The sequence below is a fragment of the Martes martes genome (assembly GCF_963455335.1).
Source record: "Martes martes genome assembly, chromosome: 14".
Lineage (NCBI taxonomy): Eukaryota > Metazoa > Chordata > Mammalia > Carnivora > Mustelidae > Martes > Martes martes.
Window position 1 is genome coordinate 74,474,810 of NC_137902.1, and position 24,021 is coordinate 74,498,830.

General features: G+C 44.6%; 1 protein-coding gene across 2 annotated transcripts in view; it reads left to right on the forward strand.

The window, feature by feature from the left end:
- The first annotated feature begins 18,186 nt into the window (after window positions 1–18,186).
- STAMBPL1 (STAM binding protein like 1) overlaps window positions 18,187–24,021 on the forward strand; it is a 47,507-nt gene continuing 41,672 nt past the window's right edge. Inside the window, exon 1 of one of the 2 annotated variants that reach the window (XM_080823662.1) lies at window positions 18,187–18,406. The gene's annotated coding sequence lies outside the window, so the exon portion shown is untranslated. Of the gene's footprint in view, window positions 18,407–18,939; window positions 19,212–24,021 lie in introns of those variants that run through there. The other variant, XM_080823661.1, reaches the window with a different exon arrangement.

The following is a 24,021-nucleotide window of genomic DNA, read 5'->3' on the forward strand; positions in this document are numbered from 1 at the left end:
TCCTCCTTATCATTATTCCATAACGTGCCTACAAAAATCTTGACCGCTTGCTAAAATGTTAATTCCCCACACTCACACCAGAATATGTGAGGACTTGGGGGACCACGTGTTGATAAACATTCCAGATGATTCTGAAGCTGGTGTCCACGGCCACTTGTGATTTTTTATCTTTCTGATCTAGAAGCTTGGGCAGGAAGCATTTATCTGGCTCCAAAGGCAGTGTTGAACTTGTAGATGAATGCGTTTGTGAGACGCCTGGCTGGCTCGTTGGTAAAGCATGTGACTCTGGATCTTGGGGTCACGAGCTTGAACCCCACACTGAATGAGGAGCCTATTTCAAAAAAAATAAATAAAATATTAAAAATGGATAAATAAATCCATTTGAGTTTGAGATTCTAAAAATTCTTCACATAAGATTAATGAAGTTGTGCAATGCCTGGGTGGCTCTGTCAGTTAAGGTCCGCCTCCGGCTCAGATCATGACCTTAGAGTCAGGTCATGACCTTGGAGTCCAGGGATCAGGCTCCCTGCTCAGTGGGAAGTCTGCTTGTCCCACCCCCTGCCCCATTCATGCTCATTCTCTCTCTCTTTCAAATGAATAAATAAAATCTTTTTTTTTTTTTTTTAAGTAATAAAGCTGTATAACAAATACTATTCCTGACTTTAATGGCCTTACTTTCTCAATGATCACACTCATTTCTCCATAGGCCATTTTTGGTCCAGAATTGCTTGCTCATTTCTATTCTAGGCATAAAACCTAAAAAAGACCTTATAGTAAATAACCCACGAAATAGGAACAGATTCACGCACGGGTCTGAATCCCTGCTACCAGGGCTTTGACCTACTACATTTTTTACCCTGGGTTTTTCTTCCTTGGCCATCAATATTTGCTTGTTTCTTTTAACTAACATGTGCTCAGTGAGGATGCTGTCACTCTCCCCTCCCAGCAAACTTACTTCTTGGAGGGAGAAGAGAAACTTAGTTTTTGTGCCTGCAGCACAGGTATAAACACAGCGCGTAAACGGAGATCCAGGGTCCCTGCGGCACCCCAGTTTCATGGAGAAACGTCACTTAGGGAAGCGTGCCTCCAAAGCTTCCTCAAAAAGAAACAGGAAGGAAAGTTTGAGAAACATGGCTGCACCTGATTTCAATCTTAGTTTTTTAGTTTTTAAAATAGACATTTTTATGGGGCCACCTGGGTGGCTCAGTCGGTGAAGCGTCTGCCTTTGGTTCAGGTTATGATCTCAGGGTCCTGGGGTCGAGCCCCACGGGGAGCCTGCTTCTCCCTCTGCCCCTCCCCCCTGCTTGGGCGCTCTCCCTCCCTCTCTCTCTCCCTCCAACAAACACATAGTTGGTACTTGGTGTTTCAGGGAGTAGTCTGAGCCCTTTATACATATTAACTCCTCTAATGTGGTCAACAATCTTTGACCACGGTAAACCCAACAATGATTTAACAGATGAGGAAGCGGAGGCCCAGAGACATAAAATAATTCACCAGGGTGACCTGACTCTGAATGGCAACATGAGAGTCAAAACCCAGGACATGTGGCCTCAGAATCTGTCACTAGAGCCATCACCTTATCTGGCCTCTCTTTTGGTAAACAGCCTTCCAACCTTCCTAAGGATGTGTGTGCGCTTCGTAAATTAACTTGCAAAAAGTGAGATATTTTTTGTGCAGTTAATTGCATCCCACATTTGCCCTTTACCGGTACTTAGTGACTCCCTTTCCTGTTACAATATAGCCCTCAGTATGATTTTTTGTGACTACCTTAACATTTCCTTGGTATCAATGACAACAGCTCTCATTTACTTAGCATTTCCCATGGCCAAGCTGTCTGCCAGGTGCTTCACACAGATCGTCTGGCTCAAACTATGAGGATAGTAATTTCTCGAGATAATAAAAAAAAATAATGGCTAGGATTTACTGAGTGTTAACTATTCACTGGGCACGTCTGAGGGACCTCATTCACGTTAGTGCTCTCTCACAATCACTCAGGGAGGCTGACACCACATTATCCCCATTTGTACAGAGGAGGAGACTGAGACTTTAAGAGGCAAAATTATCTGCCCCAAATCAGCAGGTGACAAGAGGCAGAACGTAGCGAAAAACCTTCCTCTAGGTAGACTACTTGCTGCCATGATGGTGTCTCGATTTCCAGACCTTGACTCATGGCTCCCCAGATATCCCTAGACCACTGGGGCTCCCATTGGTCACTGTGAGCTTGGATTCCCTGAACTTTTCCAAGTTCAACTCGCTCAGCCATTGTCCCATTGCATTCCAACATGGGTGTTATTAACTCTGACCAAATAAATGGCGCAGAAGATAAGTCCATAATTCTTAGAATGTTCTCCTCTCAGAGTGGGTCTCCCTGACATTGGCCCAGAGGCAAACGGTATCATTTGCAGCATTATTTGTAGGTGGGCAAACAAAAAAGCTGAATTAGCTAAAAGCTAGTGTCAGGTTTCCAGTGACATTTCAACAGGAAAAATATTAAACATATGGGAGTCAATATTTTTTTCTATTTTATGTTTAAAACACTAAGAAGAAGAAAAGTTACAGAAGTATCCATATTCACTGTGGCTATGTGATGTCTCCAAGTAGAAGATGATACGAAATCCTATTTTCCAACTGAAATCCATATTTCAATGTGTGGCTTCGAAACTGCAAAAAAGAGAGAAATATGCAAAACCATTTCCTTAGAGGGAAAAAATAAACATCCTCTAAGGAAATTTATGGTGTGGCCAAGTGAGTTGTGCTCCTCAAGAGCTTTTGAAACTGATTTGAACCAAATATTGACTCTTAGTTTATAATTCTGACCTTTAGGGGACTATACACTCAGGAATTTGGCAGTGATTCAGGAAGAAACAAAGTGTGGGTGAAGAAAGGAACTATCTCACAAAGAAGGAAGTCACTTAGCTGGTGCTAAGAAATATCAGAGGTTCTTGGGGTGCCTGGGTGGCTCAGTGGGTTAAAGCCTCTGCCTTCGGCTCAGGTCATGATTCCAGGATCCTGGGATCGAGCCCCGCATGGGGCTCTCTGCTTAGCAGGGAGCCTGCTTCCTCCTCTCTCTCTGCCTGCCTCTCTGCCTACTTGTGATCTCTGTCTGTCAAATAAATAATAAAATCTTTAAAAAAAGAAAAAAGAAATATGAGAGGTTCTTACACGGACATTCAGCCCACACACTCAGCAGGGGGCCAAGGGCAGGCAGACCCAAGATGGGCCACTTGGACATGAATATCATTTTGAGTTACAATCAAAACCCAGCAGATTCAGGAAAAGCTTTTACCTCCCAGCTCAAAATAATTCAGATAGAGGACTTGCTCCAGTAAGAGAGATATCACTATTGATAACTATGTTATGATTTGAACTAGGTGTGGTAACCAAGGAGGAACCTAGCAAGGGCTGTTAGATCAAAGTCCTCTATGTCACATTGTTTCTGAAGGGCCCAGTATGGCTTTGTTTACAAACATTGGCTCTTCTATCTTCCTGTGAACGGCATTCCTTCGCTTTCAAGTCCCAGACCCCTACCCGCTGAGTTCTAACTCATACGTATACTTCATTTTGCCTGACTGTCTTTGGAATTTCCATGTCCATACACATAAAATTAAATTTTATTTTCTCTTGTTAATCTGCCTCACGTCAATGTCAATTTGATTCTTACTCCAACTAGAAGGTCTTCGAATGGAAGAGAGAATTCTTCCTCCCCAACATCAGTTAAGCACCAAAGAAGTTTGAGGATCCAAGATGGACGATTCCATTCATCTTCAAATGCCTGATGTCCCTCCAAGTTTAAACCCAGTGCAGGTGGAGTGAAAAATGTTACAGCCACTCTGGAAATTTTTTTGGAACATCTACTGCAGTTCTATTCATGAGTCCAAAAATTCTACTCTTAGCATATGCTTAACCAAAATGTAAATACCAAAGACATAAAAAAAATTCAAGTGGCATTATTTGCAATGGACAAAAGTTGGACTCCATGAACTGTGGAATAGATAAATAAAATTTTATATAGGAATATAATGGAATACTATACAGCAATACAAATGAACAGACTATTGTTACATGCAAAAATACAGATGAATCCCACAACCATAATGTTGAACAAAGAAGCTAGACACAAAAAAGGATGTACATACAATTCCATTTTTATTTTTATTTTTTTAAAGATTTATTTGAGAGAGAGAGAGACTGAGAGAGAGAGAGAGAGAGCACAAGCAGGGCAAGGGGCAGAGAGAGAAGCAGGCTCCTTGCTGAGCAGGGATCCTGATGCGGGACTCGATCCCGGGACTCCAGGACCATGACCTGAGCCAAAGGCAGTCGCTTAACCAACTGAGCCATGCAGGTGCCCCACAATTCCATTTTTATAAAGTTCAAAAGAGAAAAGTAATAAGATATTTGAATTACTAGTGACTATCTTTGAGGAAGGGAAGGAAATGGCAATTGGGAGGCACTTGAGTGTCTGGATATTGACAAAGTTCTATTTCTTAACCTGAGGTATGATTTCATGGTTATGTTCACTTTAGGATAATTAATTGAAGTTATCATGTTTCTACATGTATGTTACTCTTAAACATACACACACACGTCAAGACTTCTATAGAATGAATAGATTAAAACCTCCAACAAGTGTGATTCTCTAGGACCTCTTCCCCGAGGGCTGCTTCTCCATTCCCACCAGATCACCATCCTCTTAGAGAACGTTCCCATCTCCAGTCCTGCCTTCTCTTTGTTACCCCAGATGGTGGCAACTGAGTCACTGCCTGTCCTTATGGTAGGCCTTGGACACCTGTAACACATGTTCCTTCTAGCCCTGATCTACCTACAGCCCGAGAAGCCATCTCGTTTGAGAAATATGATAGGAACAACTGGAATCTGGCCACATCGATCTTCTTTTCCTAGAAGGATTCTGTTCCGCTCTAACAATGCACCCAACGCAATTAGGGGAAAGCAGAAGTATAATTACTACTTAGAGCGCCATCTGGCGTATTTTTTGCTGAGTGACACAAACATCTCTGCGGGGAGCCATGGAATTTAGTCTTTCCCTGAAGAATATTACAGACCTCTGGCTTTGCATTTAACCTTTGACAAAGTCCTAAAAATTCCTGTTATGTATCAATTTGGGAAATATAGAATAACCATTGATATAGTGGACATTTGTCTGTTTCTTTTTTTTTTTTTTTTCTCCTGTCATCCTGAACAAGCTGTGTTTGGAGACTATCCTACTATGGAAACTGTAGAAAAACAAATATTGGATGTCCCCAGGCCCCTTTTACCCCAAGCATCACATGATCTAGGCCCACCAATTAGAAGCAGTCTGCCATGTGAGCTTAGAATTAGAAGCTCAGAAGAGAAAAGGCTGAGATGCCATTTCTCTTCTATTGACTGGCTCCCATTTCTAAAGACAGCAATGGGAGCAATTCTAGCAGCAAGTGCAAAAGCTAAAGGGTATGAGAATTTGCCCTACTTGCAGGCCAATAGGTTCTTGTGGGAGCAAAGCCCATGAGCCAGATAGATACCCGAACACAGGAGAACACACTGGATCTTTATAATAGGCAGTAAGCATGTCTACCCATTTGCTCTATAGGGAAATTTTTACTTTCCAAGACTTCTGCTATGCAAGCATCTATTTTTTTTTAAGATTTTTTATTTATTTATTTGACAGAGATCACAAGTAGGCAGAGAAGCAGGCAGAGAGAGAGGAGGAATGAGGCTCCACGCTGAGCAGAGAGCCCGATGCAGGGCTTGATCCCAGGACGCTGAGATCATGACCTGAGCCGAAGACAGAGGCTTTAACCCACTGAGCCACCCAGGCGCCCCTGCAAGCATCTATTTTTAAAATTTAAATTTAAATTCAATTAATTAACATGGAGTGTATTATAAGTTTCAGAGGTAGAGTTTGGTGATTCATTAGTTGTCTATAACACCCAGTGCTCATTATATCCCGTTGCCAGACACATCTCCAAACACAAGGGAGACAAAAGCAAAAATGAGCTATTGGGATTTACCAAGATAAAAATCTTTTGCACAGCAAAGGAAACAGTGGACCAAAGACAACCTTCAGAGTGGGAGAAGATATTTGCAAATATCTTAGATTAAGGTCTAGTATCTAAAATCTTTAAAGAACTTATCAAACTCAACACCCAAAGAACAAATAATCTAGTCAAGAAATGGGCAGAAGACATGAACAGACATTTCTCCCAATAGGACATACAAATGGCTGACAGACCCAGGCCCTTACACTTGACAGATGAGTCTGGAACACGGTAGTTGCAGTCCAAGCCCAAAGGCCTGAGAAGCTGGGAGCCTATGTCTGAGCGCAGGAGAAGCAGATGTCCCAGCTCCAACAGAGAGAGCAAATTGGCCCTTCCTCTGCCTTTTTGTCATATTCAGACCCTCAGTGGATGGGGTGGGGAGTGTCCCCTACCCAGGAGAGAATGATCTTCTTTACCCAGTCTCCCAACTCAAATGCTAATCTCTTCCAGAAACACCCTCACAGACGCATCCAGAAATAATGTTTTACCAACTCTGCACATCCCCTAGCCCAGTCAACTTGACATATAAAATTAACCGTTACAAATGGAATCCAACATCCTAAAGCCTGGGGTAAGAGGAAAAGAATATTCGTATCATCATAGAGAGGGTTCTGTGGGAAGCAGATGGGAATACCAGCTTTCTTAAAGCCAAATCTCATCCCAGATTTACGCGGCAAAACACCCACCAGGGGTTCATAGTTTAAAGCAGCGTGTTGGGCGTCTTATCCTCGATCCCCTCATCAGAAGAATCACCGAAGGGCCTTAGCATTTTTATAAAACTCAGAGCAATCAGGTCTGTCTCCTAAACAAAGGCTTTACCTTCCACCCCGTCTTTTTGGCAGCATCAGAAATCTCTATCTTGGGGCGCCTGGGTGGCTCAGTGGGTTGAGCCTCTGCCTTCAGCTCAGGTCATGATCTCAGGGTCCTGGGACCGAGCCCCACATCGGGCTCTCTGCTCCGCGGAGAGCCTGCTTCCTCCTCTCTCTCTCTGCCTGCCTCTCTGCCTACTTGTGATCTCTGTCTGTCAAATAAATTAAAAAAAAAAAAAAAAGAAAAAAGAAATCTCTATCTTGCCATAATGGACTTTTTTTTTCAGTGAATGGGAAGACAGGAGAGGAAAAAAAGAACATATTAGAGATAAACTCAAAGTTTTCCCACTTTATGCCCACATGCTTGCCTCCAGGTCCTCCCCTCTCCAAATCTCCTTGAACACGGTGGCCCAACTCCCCTTTCACGCCGGCTTTTCACACTGGTGTGAGACAGGAGATGTATTTCCTTCATAACTTTCAAGCTTGTTCTTTTCAGGAAGGTTGGGGAAAATAATATAATTAGAAAAATTACAAAGGAAGATGGGGCGCCTGGGTGGCTCAGTGGGTTAAAGCCTCTACCTTCGGCTCAGGTCATGATCTCAGGGTCTTGGGATCAAGACCCACATCGGGCTCTCTGCTCATCAGGGAGCCTCATTCCTCCTCTCTCTCTGCCTGCCTCTCTGTCTACTTGTGATCTCCGTCTGTCAAATAAATAAATAAAATCTTTTAAAAAAAGAAAAAAGAAAAAATATAACAAAGGAAGAGAAGAAACCAAAGATCACATACAAATCTGTTCTCCACCATCCAGGCACTTCTGGAATTGAAATCGTTCTCTAGGCACTGACGTAAGGCTAGGGGATGTTGTTTCCTTTGCAACAGCTTCTGTAGGCTAGGTCAATCTAGATGTTAATCAAGCTAAGTCAGAGCTTAATGAAACATCTGCTGAAAGATGCATTTTGTCTCCTGAGTCTAGCCTGCATTGCAGACATCACTTTTTGGCTCTGACATCGGGACTGAAAGATGAACCAGGGCTTCTAAGAAGAGCACAACATTTTCTAGGAAAGGCGGCTTGTGTATCTGCACGCTAAATGACCCGTAAGGACAGAGACAGGGAGGCAGACTCTGTCTCCCCCTTTCTTCTCCTCCCCCAGCACACATAGCTTTGTATCACCATGTGGCTAATGAACTCGCAGGAGAGCTCAGGGATGTCTCTCCAGCTGACTCTACCCATCTGTTCGACTTACTAATCAGAAATTCTCTTTTATTACTAGCCGTAATGATTTATTTATTTATTTGAGAATTTGAGAGAAAGAGGAGGAGAGATCCTAAGCAGGGGGACGGGCAGAGGGAGAGAATCTCAAGCAGACTCAGCATTCAGCTCAGAGCCTGAGCCATGACCTGAGCCTCAGAGCTCGTCTCCTGACCTCAGGGTCATGACCTGGGCTGAAATTAAGAGTCAGACCCCCAACTGACTGAGCCACCCAGGCATCCTTGACAATTCCTGTTTTATAGAAAGGAAAACTCAAATTCAGAGGAGTTAACTTAATGGCTCAAAGGTCACAGGGCTGCAAAGTGCTGGAACCAAGATTCAAACCAAGTCTGTCTCACTCTAAACCCATTCTCTTAACTGATCTAGTTAGCAGACCCTCTCTAGTAAATAAACTCACATTCTACAGACATGGTTCATGTTCGTGATGCTATTGGTCCAAGTACAGAGGAAAAACTTTGGACCAAGACAGTGTAATGTGTCATCCATTCAAACCTTATCTCCCTAAATATCCTAAAATCCAATGCTGTGAAGTCAGTAACTGCTGTTTGGCTGAGTACAGATGACTGTTGAATTTTTGTATTTGGTAAGACAGCTCCTGGCTCCCGGAAGCACGTCTACCTTATGGAATATCAAATAAAAGAACTTCATTTGGGGGTGGTTACAATGTGTCTTTGACTCCATACTTTTCATTCTTTCTTAATGTCTCAGATGAATGGTGTGTGACAAGGATACGAGTTCATATAGGTTCTCAGGCTTCCACCATTTTCTCAGAGTTGGAGAGGTTAGGGGAGGTGCTGAAAGGACCCTTGCTTGCTAGGTTAATCCTGGTTTCTCTTTCTTTGGAAGGAATCTGGGTAAAGTGAGAACAGATCAGTAGAAAGAGTCTAGGAAGCCTTACAGATTTAAGATAAAGAGAAGGGGCCTTGGAACAAAAGCCTTGGAATGACCGCCATTTATAAGACACTAAGAAAAAGAAAAAAAAAATAACATTGTGAAAGCAACCCTTTCAACATTTTTGTGACATACACAGCAAGGCTTTAAAATTGCTATCTAAAGTTGGGATGCTGGGGCACCTGGGTGGCTCAGTCAGTGAAGCCTCTGACTCTTGGTTTCAGTTCAAGCCATGATCTCAGGGTCATGAGACCGAACCCTGCACTTGGCTCTGAACTCACTGTGAGCCTGCTTGAGGTTCTCTCTCTCCTCTCCCTCTGCCCCTCTTCCTGCTCTAAATAAATAAATAAAATCTTTAAAAATTAAAAAAAAAATAAAGGTTGGATGCTGAATGGATTTTTCTTTGAATGCAAAAGCTTGCTGAGGAGGAGTTACAAAGCAGGAGAACATGACTCAACTTTGGTCTTCTTCCTCCTGAAAATGAATCCTCACACCTGCATTCTTGATCGCAGCTTGTCCGGATCCCTTCAGGATCTTACTCTTTTCTCTATGTCTTTCCATACTCCACAGTCTTTCATTTTCTTTTTACCACATCCTTCTTTCTGCTGCCCCACCTTGGAGGCAGAAGCTGCCCGGGCTCGGAGGACCCCCGGACCCCATCTATTTCTTGCCTTCCGTTGGGATACCTGGTCCATAGTGGGCATCCCAGTCCTGCCCCAGAACTCAACCATTCCCTATAACCTGGTGTATGTGTTCACTCCTCTTCTGGAAACACAACCACCTTCTGCAGCCCAGTACACGTGGACATTCACTGAGGCTCAATCTTTGGTGTTCAGGCCTTTCCTGTTCACTGTCCTTCAAGCTTTCATCCATCTTCCGGGTTGTACTCATCACTCCTCAGCAGAGGACCCCCAGGTCTACGTCTCAAGATTAATTTTGTGGGATTATTAGGCCGACGTTTCCATCTGGCTCTTCACCATCTTACTCCAACCTCCATTATTGCTTGACTTGGCATCCCTTCTTGTGCTAGACACAGTGCCACATGCTTTCTAGATGTGATTTCATCTACTCTTCATAAGAACTTTACTGTATTTACTAGTTAAGAAACTAGGGTTTGGGAGAAGTAGTCAACTTCCCTTTGAAGACCAATCTGTCCAACTCTAAGTACCCCCATTCTTTGTGATCAATGACTCTGCCACCCAAATAGTCCACTTCCACAAGCTGTCTTTAGCCCTTTATAATATGTAACCAATGCCCATTTGTTTCTAGGTAGCATCTGAGTCCCATTTTAACCCCGATCTTTATTGTTCCCTGGTTTGCAGACTTGCATTCTTCTCCCCATTCCTTTCTGTGTATCATTTCTAGAAACACAAGCCTTCATCCTTTGCCCTAACACAAGGCCTTCCTTTCACAGGATTGTGAAGAGAACCAATTGGCATAATGCTTGGGAAAGGACGTACGATCATTAAAGGTAAAATCTAGTCACACTAGCTCCTGGTAAGCTAATCAGTTTCCCCACTATAATGGAACAGCCCCGTGCAGGCAACAGTGACCTTGACAACCCACCACCACCTTCTAAGATTTCCGTTTCCTCTTCTGTGAACTAAGGAGGTTGGATCAGCTGATATCTGTGGTACCTTCTGATTCTACAACTTGAAGATTCTCCTTGTTCAGAATGCACTCTATCTCCCACCTCAAAGAACGATAGGTTTTTCTGATTTAAAAAAAAATCATTAAGTCAGAGAAAGGCAATATCTTCAAGCTTTTAGAATTTCCCCCTTCTGGGCACGTGCACCCAAATGTTTATAGCATCAATGTCCACAATAGCCAAACTATGGAAAGAACCTAGATGTCCATCAACAGATGAATGGATAAAGAAGATGCGGTGTATATACATACAATGGGATACTAAACAGCCATCAAAGGGAATTAAATCTTGCCTTTTGCAACAACGTGGATGAAAATAGAGGGTATTATGCTTAAGGAAATAAGTCAATTGGAGAAAGACAATTATCATATGCCCTCCTTGATATGAGGAAGTTGAGAGGCAACGTCGGGTGTTTGGGGGGTAGGAAAGGAAAAAATGAAACAAGATGGGATCGGGAGGGAGACAAACCATAGAGACTCTTAATCCACAAAACAAACTAAGGGTGGTCAAGGGGAGGAGGGTAGGAAGAGGGTGGTGGGGTTATGGACTTTGGGGAAGGTATGTGCTATGGTGAGTACTGTAAAGTGTAAACCTAGAGATTCACAGACCTGTACCCCTGGGGCTAATAATACATTATATGTTAATAAAAAATTTTTTAAAAAAATTTGAAAGAATTTCCCCCTTCTCTTTCTGGAGGAAGGGGTATTTCCTTGGGTTCATCTGAGTCTCTCAAAACTAAGTCATGTGCTATGACAGAGTGACCTATGATGGCAAAGTTTTGATATTTAATCAGAGAAACTGAATAAATCATTGTGTGCCATGACACACTCAAGATTATTTTGTCCCTTGGAGTACAAAGAATCCTGTAGTTTCTAAGAGACACATAGGAAACTATGAGATTTCATCCATGGTTTATTTTGTACTTATGTTTAAATGGCAAATAAGATCTATGGACTGAATTCATTCCCCCCAAATCTCACATGTTGATGGTCTAACCCCCAGTGTGACCATATTTGAAGCAGGATTCCAGGAGATAATCGAGTTTAAATAAGGTCATGAGGTTGGGGTCCTAATCCTACAAGGTTGGTGGCCTTATAAGAAGAGAAGGAGAGGAGATGGTGTGCCTGGCTGGCTCAGTCGATGGAGCGTATGACTCTTAATCTCAAGGTTGTGGGTTCGAGCCCCACACTGGGTATAGAGATTACTTAAAAATAAAATAAAATCTGGGATGCTTTGGTGGCTCAATTGGTTAAGGGTTTGACTCTTGGTTTCGTCTGTCTGTCATGGTCTCAGCGTTGTGAGATCAAGCCCCACGGCAGGCTCTGCACTTAGCAGGGGGTCTCCTTGAGTCTCTCTCTCTTCCCCTTTCCTCCTGCCTCTCCCCCTGCTGGCATGCGCTCGCTCTCTCTCTCTCTCTCTCTAAAATACATAAATAAATCTTAAAAAAAAAAAAAGTTAAATAAAATCTTAAAAAAAAAAAAACAGAGGAGGATAGAGATCTTCCTCAGTCCCCACCCATGTGAGGACACAATAAGAAGGGGAACAACCACAAGCCAGGAGGAGAGCTCCCGGCAGGAAAGCAATCAGCTGGCCCCTTGACTGTGACTTCCAGTCTCCAGAGCAGGTCGAAAAAAATTCTGTTGTTTAAAGCCATGCAGTCTGGGTATTCGGTGAGGGCAGCCTAAGCAGGCTCAGACGTACGTGTTAGCCACATTACGAGCCTGAGTTTTAAGCCCAGTAGCCTATGCCCCAATATATATTTACAGATCTGCTATTTAAACTATGTGTCCTTGGAAAAGGTCATGTCTTTGCCTACAGAGCCACAAATTTAAGATTGTGTTGTATTGTATTTTTTTTTAAGATTTTATTTATTTGACAGAGAAAGACACACAGAGAGAGGGAACAGAAGCAGGCGGAGTGGGAGAGGGGGAAGCAGGCTTGCTGCCAAGCAGGGAGCCCGACGCGGGGCTCGGTCCCAGGAGCCTGGAATCATGACCTGAGCCAAAGGCAGACGCTTAACGAGCCACCCAGGCACCCCAAGAATTGTATTTTAAAACAGTATTATTCACTCTGGTAAAAACCTTAGTGGGCACTTTTTTTTTTTTTTCTATAACAGAAGATGACCTTCTTTCTCTGCTGACCAAAGAGATTTTTAAATTTAAAGAACCAATATCATGCCATCTTGTGTGTTTTGCACTTTCTCTTTCAAAGGGATGCCCCTTGGACCTACTGAATAGCTTTTAAATAATAGTTAAAGCCTACCATGGAAGGATTTCTATTGCGTGGGAGCAGTCCCAGGGGAGATGTGACTGTTCTAGGACATGTTTTGACGGTGAAGGTCAGATGCTGTTCTATCATTACCCCTCTCCTCTCCCCGTTTCTGGACTTCCCCACAACCTGCAAAAAAAGATCTGTAGAAAAAAGTCCAGCAACATCCCAAACACTATTAATATTTTTTTATAAACTAATTTTTTTAAGATTTTATTTATTTATTTGACAGAGCGATCACAAGTAGGCAGAGAGGCAGGCAGAGAGAGAGGGGGGAAGCAGGCTCCCTGCCAAGCAGAGAGCCCGATGCGGGACTCAATCCTAGGACCCTGAGATCATGACCTGAGCCGAAGGCAGAGGCTTAACCCACTGAGCCACCCAGGTGCCCCAATATTTTTTTTTTAGTAAGCTCTACACCCAACATGGGGCTCAACCTCATAGCCCCTAGATCAAGAGTCACGTGCTCTCCCCACTGAGTCCGCCAGGCGTCCCTATTAACACTCGTCTCTCATTTACCCACATGTCATGGGCCTAAATCCAAGGCATCAAATAATATCAGCTCAAGAGAGAATTTACATCTTCATCACATGTCTATCTGGGTGTTGAAATGTTTGATAGTAGCAAGTCTTCTATCTTCCAAGCACACGCGAGTTTGCAAAATGCTTGCATATTAATTCGCTTCGTGACCACCTGGAGAGCTATCCGGAGCCATCAATCCTGTGTTTCCAGGGGGAAAACTGGGCTCAGGGAGATGGGGGGTAGGAGAAGACACAGCTGCAGCAATTATGAAGCCTCACGCGGTGTACTGGCTACAGGAACACGGTGGACATAAAGTAATCCGAGCCTAGAGTAACTGACAGGAAGGGAGCACTAAAACGAATCTCCCAAATGGAAAAAGTCAAAGGTGCCTGCCGTGTCTGTTTTTGGAGCACTTTTGAACGCACTTCCTGCGTTCAGTGACATGGGCCAGTTGCCACAGTTATGATGAAATTCCTCAAAGAACAGGTCATTTAGAACTTACTAGCTCTGTAATAGCCTAGACTGGTGGTTTGCAAACTTTTTGGTCTCGGGAGTTTTTGACACTCTTCAAATGATCTTAAAAACTATGGAGGCTCCCAGAGAGCTTCTGTTTATGTGACTTGTAACTACCCGTTTGTACTGTATTAGAAAATAAATTTAAAAATTTTAATACCTTACTAATTTATTAAAAAAATAAGAAACTGATCGCATGTGAAAAGGAATATCTCATTTTCATTACAACATAACGCTATTTTCCCAAGCAAAACAAAAATTGGTGAGAAATTGGGCATTGTATAATTTTAGAAATCTCTTTCACATCTGGCTTCAGAGATCTGCCTGCATTCTCCTTCCTGGGTCTGTGTTCCAGCTGTGGTGACATCATACCTGTAGCTCTGGAAAATTCCATGGCAAGCTCATGAGAGGAGAGTGAAGAAGTCAAATGATGTATTCATGTGTTTATGAAAATCATTTTGGGGATGCCTGGGTGGCCCAGTCGGTTGGATGGCTGCCTTCGGCTCAGGTCATGATCCCAGCATCCTGGGATCGAGTCCCGCATCGGGTTCCTTGCTCCTTGGGGAGCCTGCTTCTCCCTCTGCCTCTGCCTGCCACTCTGTCTGCCTGTGCTCTCTCTATCTCTCTGACAAATAAATGAATAAAATCTTTAAAAAGAAAATAGTTTTGATCTTGAAATCTGTCTGAAGATCAAATGTGCGGGGTCACTGCGCCATAGTTGGGAGAACTGTTGGAATGAACAACAGCGAACCCCTAATTGTAGGAACACATGTTCTTAAGGTACAGGCTTTTTAAGCACACAGTCTCTAAGATGAATATTCCTTCCAGTAGAATCAGCTGGGTCTTAGAGCTCTTGTCTTTCCCTCGACTTTAAAGATAATACAGAACCAGGAATTATTGTAAACAAAGAACAAGGACTCCAGTCCATCTAGACTCAGCAAGGATCCCGAGAGAAGGAGGTTATGACCCCAGGGACCGTCACTTTATGTGCAAACACCAAACAATTACTGGAGTGTACGAATGTAATTTTGGTCTCCTGACTTATGTAAATTCAACCCTGCCCAGTTAATCCTTGTATTGTGAGTGCCAGCAAATAAGATTCTTTTAGGATGTCAACAGATGTGCTGATTAGACTCTGTTCCAAACTCTTGGACTTCTGGGGCCCCAAAGAGAAGGGCAGACCTCCATATGGCAGCCAGTCAGAGGCAAAAGGGGACCTCCTTGTCGTGCGCACCAACACCCTGTGGTCCTTCCACTTTCTCGGATCTCTCTCTGATGTCCTGGGACAGGAAAAAGGCTGAGCACCGGCTCTGTGTTACTCCTCCAATGAGAAAGACATTCAATGTTTTTGTTTTTGTTTTTCCCTAAGATTTTATCTATTTATTTGACAGAGAGAGAGATCACAAGTAGGCAGAGGCAGGCAGAGGGAGAGAGAGAAGGAAGCAGGCTCCCTGCTGAGCAGAGAGCCCGACGTGGGGCTGGATCCCAGGATCCAGAGATCAAGACCTGAGCTGAAGGCAGAGGCTTAACCCACTGAGTCACTCAGGCGCCCGACATTCAATGTCTTGCCACACATCACAAGTGGGAAACACTTAAATGCAGCGTGACTTAATAAAGCAACTTAGGGGGCGCCTGGGTGGCTTAGTTGGTTAAGCGTCTGCCTTCGGCTCAGGTCATGATCTCAGAGTCTTGGGATAGAGCCTCATGTTGGGCTCTGTGTTCAGCAGGGAGTCGGCTTCTCCCTCTCCCTTTGCCCCTCCCCCTGCCCATGCTCTCTCTCTCTCTCTCAAATAAATCAATAAAACCTTAAAAAAACAAAATAAAGCAATTTAGAATGCACTGCCTTGTTTCTGTATATGCCATCAACTAAGTGAATGACAGTAATTCCAATCCCTTAACTTACCTTTCTTCGCGAAACAGTGTGACCCCCTTCCTTTCCTCGTTCCAGCCCTTCTTCTACCTTCGTTCTTACCTTAAATATTGGTGATGTGCCCATTACGAACAAGGCACTGTGGTAAACACAACCTCATATTTTTCTGGCTACCAATTCTGTATATTTGTAGTTGTTAAATATTCCTTTTTCCTAAGTAAGAATGCCCAGTATAAGACATTAAAATTATAGTCAAGTGTAAAGAAGGCAAGTATAATTGCCAATAGCTATTTCTAGGGATAATTTTGATAAATTCTAGATTTTTTTCCCTGTGGTTTCACCTAGTTGAGATTATATGTGGACACCATTTTATACCCTGATTTGTTTAACATTGGATCACATTGGATCACCAGCAGCTTCAATGTTATTTAAAACTCATCATAAACCTAACTTTAATGCCTAAAGTTGATGATCAACATCTTACTGGAGAAGTCCTACTTCTCACTTCAGATTTCCTGAGAACCAGCTCCCTCCTGGAGGTGGAATTACTTGGGGGAAAGGCTACATTTCATAGCTTCTGTTAACACACTGACAAATTCCTTTCCTTGGCTGTGTATAAAATTATACCACCAGACGAGGGGGTCATTTCATGGCACCCTCACTGGTATTGAGGGTAATGTTTACTTACACACGATCTTTGTTAATATGATTAGTAAGAGGGAAAAAATCCTATCTTTTAAAAAAATTGTACATTGGATTCATAGTAAAATAAAATCTTTAAAAGTGCTAGTCAAGGGACACCTGAGTGGACCAGTGAATTGAGCATCTGACTTCTGCTCTGGCTGGTTGTGATCCTGATCTTGGGGCTGGGAATCTGCCAGACTCAGTGGGGCGTGTACAGCGTGGTCTACTTGTCCCTCTTCCTCTGCCCCTTCCCCCGCCTGGCTCATGCTCATGTAAAATCTTTTTTTTTTTTTTTTTAAGTGCAGATAAAATTATAACACACTTAAAAATTCCAAGATAAAAGCAGAATAAAGACACTGGTGCCCACTTTTCATTAATTCAATTAGTGAAAGGAAGACAGACCTGGATCGTCCCAAAAGTCACTAGATCAGAGTTTTGGTGGCAAACACTGAAACCAATTCTGATCACTTAATAGGAAGAGAGATGTCTCAGAAGGCCAGCAGGTAGCAAACCAAAGAGACAGAAAGGCTGGAGAATCAAGTCCATCAAACAGGTAGGGTAGTTGGAACCAGAACATGTCACATAGGCCATGTAGGACATCACTTGGTATTGCCACTGGACATGTCAAACTGTCACCTCGAGCATTGCTGCCTATGACCACAAACATCACTTCATAGCTAATGACATTATTTTTAGAATGTCTCCTGTTTGTGTCACAGACTCTGGATTCAAAGACTGAACTGGGCTGAACTGAGGTCATAGGATGATTCCGGGGATGCCAGAGGGTGGAGACAGTGAGTATTGGGACATTTTGGCTTTTATGAAAGTTTGGATTCTAGGTAGCAAGATCTTGATCAATGACCACTATAAATGTTAACATGAAATTCTTTGTTTTATAATATTTTTTTTAGGAATCTGGTTGATCTTCTTAACTACAACTGAATTTTTAGATTGTCTAGTAGGTCATGGGATTATCCAGTCTGGAACTGCACACTTGAATGTCTATCCTATCTTCAAAGGTCAGTGGGGCAGGGCATATGGGAGTGGTGGGGACTGTGGAAAACTGAAGAGCATCATCCCAGGGTCAAGGGGACACCTCCGACTTGGCTCCAGCTGATGGGAGCTAGAACCCACCATGAACCAAACGTTGCCAGTTCTTTCAACTTTTCAGAACGCACCAAAATTCTGCGTTTTTGTGAAATTTCCTGATTTTAAAATTGGGAACTAAATTCAAAGTGAGAAAAACAATGACACCATCGCTTTTCAAAAATCAGGGCTGCAGGCCGCCTCCAAAAGTCAAACATTTTCATCTGAAACACCAACACAGGGAGAGGAGAGACCTAAGAAGGTGGGACATGCCCGAGGCCCAGCAGCTCAGCTGGGGGCAGAGACAGGGCCGGAAGTTTGGTCTCCCCAAGAAAAGCGGGTTAGGAAAAGCCTAACCTTGTCTCACTCCCCAACTCTGCAATCACTTCTCTTGGAAATAGCCTCCTCCCTAAATTCGAGACAAGTGGAACAGTGTCTGTGATTCCTCAGCAGCAGCAGTGTTTGTAAGATGTTTATAAATTCATAGAATCTGCCGGGCCCACAGAAGGAAATACCGCGTAGTGACGTCATCTCAGAATTTAAATCTTAACTTGTACTACTTTCTAAGTGGGTGCCCGGGGACAAATTACTTCTCTGGGTCGCAGTCGTGGGAAACGTGAGAGCTCTTTTCATCAGGCCGTGGAGAGGATGAAATAAGATTTCATCCCGAGGGTGCCCGGCACAGCGCCAGGACCATACTGAAAACCACTGCCCAGGATAATAACACGATACCCAGAAGGTGGCTGACTCGATCGCGTCACCCGAGTACGCGAGGCAGGGAGGGGAGGAAGAGGACTAACGTGTTGCGCGGTGGGGGTGAGTTATGGATGAACCTCCAGGCGGAATATCTAACACGAGGACGAGTGGGGTTTGCACCCACGCGCCAGCCTTCCTCGGACTCCAGTGCGAGTTTCACGGCCACGGCCAGCTGCATGGGGCGCGCGTGCACCACGCCGTTCAGAGGCACCCTCTCGGGGCCAGCGGTGAAGCTGGTGGAGCGCACGCCGGTCCCAGGGGCTCGGGGTTGGGGAGGGGACGCGCAGCGTTTCAGAGGAGAAAGTGGCAGCGGGCGGTTTCCCCGGCGCTCTAGGCCGCCGCGGGGACTGGCCGCCACCTGCGAGGTTTCTCTGCAGACTGCGGGAGCCCGCGCGGCGGAGGAGGGGCGGAGGCAGGGGCGGAGGCGGCCCCCGGGGGCCGGGGCCGGGGAGGCCGGGACCATCGCGGCGCCAATTTCTGTTACGGCAGCGGCGGCGGCGCGGACGCCTGCAGGCTCGGGTCCGCCGGCCTGCGCGCGGGTTCTCCGGGGACCTGCTCGGCGCTGCTTCTGGGGAGCGCGGCCGCCGAGGGGCGGAGGAGGAGGAGGAGGAGAGCGGGGCGCGGGCTCGGCGCTGAGCGGACGGAGCAGGGACCCCGCGCCGCGCGGCGGGGCAGCGTGGCAGGCACGGCCCAGGCCGGCGAGCGGGCGCTCCTGGCGCATCACCCGGCCGCAGGGCCTTCCAGCGACAGCCACCGCGGCCCGGGCTGCAGCGGCCAGACGGATGCCAAGGCCACACGGCAGGCAGGCGCGGGGACAGCCGCCGCAGCCGCCGTCCCACGCGGGCTCCGGACACCGGGGTTGCTGGTGAGTGTGAGTGCGCTCCGGCCCGGGCGAGGGTGCACGCCGGGGGCAGGTGGCCGCGGGCCTCCCCTCCCGCCGGCAGGCGTCCGGCCGCGGGCTTCGCTCGGCGGGAGAAGAGGCGCGCTGCCGGGGCTCACTTCCTTCCTGCCGGTGCGCGGCCCCCGCCGGCCCCTAGGGGTTACTTTCACCTTGATGGGGAAGGCAGGAAGCGGCGGCTCCCGGCGGCGGGCCGGGACTCCGGCGGCGACCTAGGCGCGAGGGCTTCTGATTCCTACTCGGGGTGCAGCCCTGGCGAGGGTGCCGGCGCTCGGAAGGACCCCAGCTCCGCTTCTGGGGCGCGCGGGGCGGGGCAGGCGGCGCGAGGGCAGGACAAACGGACCTTCACCCCTGCCGGACTGGGGGGCGCGCCTTTCTAGGTGGTGTTGACTTTTGTGCCTTCTCTGCGCGACTCTTAAGACGCGTCCTCTCTCCTGGAGCGCGGAAGCCTTAACCCAGGCCTTTTAATGAAGTCCACAAAGGAAGTGGAATGTCGCCAAGACATAATTTTCCAAAACTCTCTAAAACACCCCCCGCTGCTGATCCAAGAGCCTAAGGTGCTCTAATTACTGAAGAAAAAAAAAATTAAAGTTGTATAAGTAGTACATTGTTTAGGAAGCAGAACCTGATTGAGAGAATTGAAGAAAGTCTTGTGTTTGGTCGGCGTGGGGGCGGGGACGGCTTTCTGGAAATCAGTGTTTGATGTAAGTACAACAGACATCTTTCAAAGGAAGCTCCGGCGAGCGCCCTGCTTTGCAAACATCCTGCTAATCGCAGAGAATGAAATGAAGTGCTAGGTTTTAGGGGTGTCCAAAATGATCGAGGCTATCACGAGGGTGCGGATTTATGATCTCCTGATTCAAGGCCCTGTCAAGGTCAATATGGAAGGTGTGTTCCAGCATTTAAATTACACCTGGATGTTTGATTTCCTTCTCTAAGATTGGGGGTGGGGGAGGTAGAGCTGCTTTTTCTGTGGTTGTTTCACACAGAGATGAAGCCTCTGTGTTGTTTCTTTCCAGAGCTTGTTTCCGTTCGCAGTCTTGTATTTGTGGCGTGGATGCTCATTTAAACTTCACAGGTGTGCTCGGCCAGTGCATCCTAGCCGGCGTCCTGTAGCCACCCTCTAAACATCTCTGCTTCTTTCTAGTACACGTTAGTGCCTTTGAGAGAGAGTCCCCTCTTGTTTACCATTTTCTCCAACCCGTGTCTTCATTCAAAGACATGAAATGTTACTGGAGTCTTCCTAGAAAATGAACGGGCTGCTTGTTTTTTCTGTCCAAGCATATAGATGGCACGTAGTTTGCTGCTTGGGAACCTGCTTTTGCATACGCTTCAGCGGTCCTTTCTGTAGGAGCCGGTTCTTGGGAATTTGAAGAAGAAATGTGTTGTCTTATGCTCTTTTGTAAGGTAAGTACTGTTGAAATGATCAGGCAGAGAATCCTAGCCCTTTATTCATATTGCCAGCTTCTGGGGGCCAGTTTCTTGCCTACTTTTATGGCCTTTCGGTAGGATCATGAGGAGTGAAGGAAGGAGGAAGAAATGGTAGAATCATGGCCCCAGGGTATCTTCCACAGAGAGGTTTCTTTTGGAGAGGAGAATGTCTCTGGTGTTGGGTCCTGAGAAGACTGATAAAAATAGTCAAGGAATTGTTAATAATAGCTACTTCTCTTTACACATAGCACATAGGACCTAACACAGCTTGATTCGTATTCCTCCGCTAAGGTCCCTTCCCAAGCCTACTTACAGCTACAATCCAGAGAGTGAGGATGCCCTTTACAGGGAAGAAAAGCCTGGTACTTCTTGCTCAAAATATGAGGGGGCAGGAAGAATGTGAGAGGAGCCTAGGAATCCCAGCTGCCTACCTGGAAGGATACATTTACCAATTAGACTGCATTTTAATCCACTGGGTTTATGATTGTGTCCAAGGTGAGCATTTTTGTTTTTTCCTCAATGCTGTAGGGGATTTGTAAGTCACTTGGGTTGAAACTATGAGAAATGACTCATGGTCATCCTTGAGAATATGTGAGTCAGCTTTTGGTCCCTTAGGCTAATGGATTGCAGCTGCTCAATGAATATTTGTTACATGAATAGCAATTCTAAAATGTTTATCTTCCCAACTTAGCTCCTCTATCCACCTCTTCTAGTATGAAGTATTTTTAGCCTTAACTTGGTATGAATATCCAATCATTTCATCCAGTGGAAGCCGAGTGGATACGTTCAACCAAGACTGATTTCCTCAACCAAAGGAATGGTAAAAGTCCCTCCAAAACAAAACAGAAACAAACAAACAGCATTGTATTGGTACCTGTTGACTTGCTCAGGCCAACTATCTGAATTGTCCAGTCGGACATGTGAGTGGACATTCAGAAACCCTGAGTTGACAGCAGAATGTTCAGCTCCGGAATGCTCTGGATGTAGCTGCCTCTGGACATGGCTTTTGTCAGAAATGATTGGTATTTCTAAGCAAATCAGGTGAACTTCTGGCACATTCCTCTATCTCCTCATGCTAAGTGGAAGAGCCAATTAAACATTTGGCAAATTGCTAACTCTTCAGAGCACGTGTTGTTTGATTTTTTAAGTTTTAAATTAAATCCGTGTTATGTTTGTCCATTAATGTGACTGCCTTAGAGGTTATTAATTCGGCCTGCTGCTTACTAAGTAACTTAGATTTATTAAAATTCAGCCCCTGGATATAAATACAAATAATTCATATGTTTTGATTTGCTCTAGTTAGCCTCTCAAGGTACTCTTGGAAATGGGTGCATTCACTGATCTTGAATATTAAGGATATTATACCTTTTGTTCGTTTGTTTTTGTTTTTTAAATACAGTGACTTTCCATCCCCAATCATTAGAAGTTTAACCTGTGGTTCATGATCCAGTTTCAGGGTGAGAGATTAGAAAGCGGTCTGAAATTTACTTGGATATTAACATGAGAGTGCACATTAATAATGCACATTTTCTCTTTGATATGCTTCCCTTTACGTCTTTCAATCAAGCTCATTTCATTCTGATCAAAAGTCATATGAGATTCTTCAACATTTCAAATTTTTTTTTATTGGGCTATGTTAAAAACCAATGTATAAAATAAAACATTGCTTATTACTGTTTTGAAGTAACATCAACACTGCTATTCTCTGCATAATGAAGCATGACCATTCTTATTGGGGATTTATTTAGTAAGTAGGCACGTGAGCCCTTGAACCTGACTTAAAGGCGTGTCCAGTCCATGTCTTATTAAGGCCTCTTGTTAAGCCAGGCTGTACAGTTTTGATTAGATGAGGTGGCCAGTTCTAGGTAGGTTCCTTGAAAGGAGTAAGTGACGGAAGTGTCCTTTTAGAAGAGTTTTTGGCACTTGGCTCTTTGGCACTTGATTGGATTCGTAGAAGGGAATTGGGATGGAATCTAGTGTCAGATAATGATGGCCTGACCAGGGAGCATCACAGTGACACTGAATGGAGAAGGAAGAATGTCAGGCAGGCAGACCAATGTCATTATGTGGAAGAGGGTCAGTGCACCTGACCATGACCATGACCATGACCGCTCCCTTGTTCCCCATCCAGTTGATCACAGCGTCCTCTCCTGCTGAGCCCTGGTGTAACTTCAGAGTCTTACACACACTGGCTAGATATTAATTAATAGATATTAGTTCTTTTGTACAGTACCAGACACTGTACAAAACCTTAACACGTGTTGTCTCAAGGATGATGGAGTGGTTAGAAGCATGGGTTCCTTACGCCATTCACAAGCTGTGTGTCCTTGGGCAAGTCGACTGATTTCTCTGGGCCTTTGTTTCTTCATTTTTCAGTTGGGATATTCATTTCTGTCTCATAAGGTTTGGAGCAGGATTAAATGGATAAAGTAGGTGTAAATGAAAAGTGTTTGGAAGTTTCTGACACAACATTAAGGGCTGTATGTTTTGTTATTATTACTTCATAAAACAACTTTATGCAATAGGTGTCATTTTTGCAGAGTAAAAATTGTGTGCAAAGAGGCTCAGGGTCGTAGCTGGGAGTGAAACACAGACTCTGCTACCTGTTTTCCTAATGGAACTGGCTATCTCTAATAGAGAATGAGTACCCAGATAGTCCTACAAAATTTTTGCTCATTTTCCTGGATGTTGTGGTCTTTTGCAGATTGTGTTTTTCATGAAGTTCTTTATTAAGAAGGGTTCCAGTTTGTGTTTTCACATGTGCTTGAGAAACATGCTGTTTTTTTGTTTCTGACCATTGACATACATAGTGCGTATCCATTTGGTACATCTCCTTATACTCATTGTTCTTTGCTGGAGGCAGAGAGGGTATGTCTCCCTAATGAATGCATAATACTCTACTGTATCCATTATATATTATTTATGTACTGTAATACTGTATATTTTTTAACATCGAGTATATAAAGTTTGTACAATGTACATAGTATATATATTGTAAGACATGTATTATATACATTTCTATACGTTATATAATGTATATTATATCATATATTATGTCAGGGAGATGCTGTATATGTAAGGAGTCACTGGGTATGAGGAGAGATGTCACTGATGTGTATGTGTATATTGCATTATTGGGCAGATATCAAGATTCTGGAAAACGCCATCCACCATCTATGTCATCCACCTCTCTCTACACCCCCAGAGTGTCACATGTCTTCCATTCCTGAGCCACGGTGGACTTATGATGACATATCATAGCCAGTGTTGTTCAGGGGGTCCCTGGGGAGCTCAGTTGGTTAAGTGTCCGGCTCTCGATTTTGGCTCAGATCGTGATGCTCGAGCC